This window comes from Sarcophilus harrisii, chromosome 6 (assembly GCF_902635505.1).
Source record: "Sarcophilus harrisii chromosome 6, mSarHar1.11, whole genome shotgun sequence".
Lineage (NCBI taxonomy): Eukaryota > Metazoa > Chordata > Mammalia > Dasyuromorphia > Dasyuridae > Sarcophilus > Sarcophilus harrisii.
In genome coordinates, this window is record NC_045431.1 from 24,319,546 (window position 1) to 24,322,077 (window position 2,532).

A 2,532-nucleotide genomic window follows, 5' to 3' on the forward strand; every position below is an offset into this window, starting at 1 on the left:
CTACAAAAGGGCTGCACAAACATTCGTGTCATAAGGTCCCTTCTCTTTTATAATCTCTTTGGGATATAATCCCAGTAGTAACACTGCTGGATCAAAGGGTATGCACAGTTTGATAACTTTTTGAGCATAGTTCCAAACTACTCTCCAAAATGGTTGGATTCCACAGGTCTGAGAGGTAAACTATCCTATGTTCCTCTAATTTATTAATAATTTCATTCTTTATGCCTAGGTCATGAACCCATTTTGATCTTATCTTGGTGTACGGCGTTAAGTATGGATCAATGCCTAGTTTCTGCCATATTAGTTTCCAATTTTCCCAGCAATTTTTATCAAACAGTAAGTTCGTATCCCAAAAGCTGGGATCTTTGGGTTTGTCAAAGACTAGGTTGCTATATTTGTTGACTGTTTTATCCCTTGAACCTAATCTATTCCACTGATCAACTAATCTATTCCTTAGCCAATACCAAATAGTTTTGGTAACTGCTGCTCTATAATATAATTTTAGATCTGGTACAGCTAAGCCACCATCATTTGATTTTTTTTCATTAATTCCTTGAAATTCTTGACCTTTTGTTTTTCCATATGAACTTTGTTGTTATTTTTTCTAGGTCATTAAAATAGTTTTTTGGGAGTCTGATTGGTATAGCGCTAAATAAATAGATTAGTTTAGGTAATATTGTCATCTTTATTATATTTGCTCGCCCTATCCAAGAGCATTTAATATTTTTCCAATTGGTTAGATCAGACTTAATTTGTGTGAAAAGTGGTCTGTAATTTTGCTCATAAAGTTTCTGATTTTCCCTTGGCAGATAGATTCCTAAATATTTTATATTATCAGTAGTTACTTTAAATGGAATTTCTCTTTGTAACTCTGACTGTTGGATTTTGTTAGTGATATATAAGAATGCTGATGACTTATGTGGGTTTATTTTATAACCAGCAACATTGCTGAAGTTGTGGATTATTTCTAATAACTTTTTAGCAGAATCTCTGGGGTTCTCTAAGTATACCATCATGTCATCGGCAAAGAGTGATAATTTGGTTTCCTCATTGCCTATTCTTATTTCTTTAATCTCTTTCTCAGCTCTTATTGCTAAAGCTAGCGTTTCTAATACAATATTAAATAGTAACGGTGATAGTGGGCAACCTTGTTTCACTCCAGATCTTATTGGGAATGGTTGCAGTTTGTCTCCATTACATATGATGCTTACTGCTGGTTTTAAATAGATGCTGCTGATTATTTTAAGGAAAAGTCCATTTATTCCTATACTCTCAAGTGTTTTAATAGGAATGGATGTTGGATTTTATCAAATGCTTTTTCTGCATCTATTGAGATGATCATATGGTTTTTGTTAATTTGGTTATTAACATGGCCAATTATATTGATAGTTTTCCTAATATTGAACCAGCCCTGCATTCCTGGTATAAATCCTACTTGATCATAGTGTATTATCTTGGAGATGATTTTCTGTAGTCTTTTTGCTAATATCTTATTTAAGATTTTAGCATCAATATTCATTAGGAGATTGGTCTATAATTTTCTTTCTCTGTTTTCAGCCTACCTGGTTTAGGTATCAGTACCATGTCTGTGTCATAGAAGGAATTTGGTAGGACTCCTTCATTCCCTATTTTATCAAATAATTTATATAGCATTGGGGCCAATTGTTCTTTAAATGTTTGGTAAAATTCACATGTAAATCCATCTGGTCCTGGGGATTTTTCCTTAGGGAGTTGTTTAATTGCCTGTTCTATTTCTTTTTCTGAAATGGGACTGTTCAAGCAATTTACTTCCTCCTCTGTTAGTCTGGGAAGTCTATATTTTTGGAGGTAGTCATCCATTTCACTTAGGTTATCAAATTTATTGGCATAAAGTTGAGCAAAATAACTCCTTATTATTTCTCTAATTTCCTCTTCATTGGTGGAAAGTTCTCCCTTCTCATTTTTAAGACTACTAATTTCATTTTCCTCTCTCCTTTGTCTAATCAGATTTACCAAAGGCTTATCTATTTTATTGGCTTTTTCATAGAACCAACTCTTAGTTTTATTAATTAGTTCAATAGTTTTTTTACTTTCAATATTTTTAATTTCTCCTTTTAATTTTAGAATTTCCAATTTAGTATTTGATTGGGGTTTTAATTTGGTCTTTTTTAGTTTTTTAGTTGCAAGCCCAATTCATTAATCTTTTCTTTCTCTGTTTTATTCAAGTAAGCCTCTAAGGATATAAAATTCCCTCTTATTACCGCTTTGGCTGCATCCCACAAATTTGGTATGATGTCTCATCATTGTCATTATCTTGAGTGAAATTATTAATTGTATCTATAATTTGCTGCTTCACCCAATCATTCTTTAAGATGAGATTGTTTAGTTTCCAATTACTTTTTGGTCTATTTCCCCCTAACTTTTTGTTGAATGTAGTTTTTATTGCATCATGATCTGAAAAGAAAGCATTTACTATTTCTGCTTTCTTGCATTTAATTTTGAGGTCTTTATGTCCTAATATATGGTCAATTTTTGAATAGGTTCCATGAACTG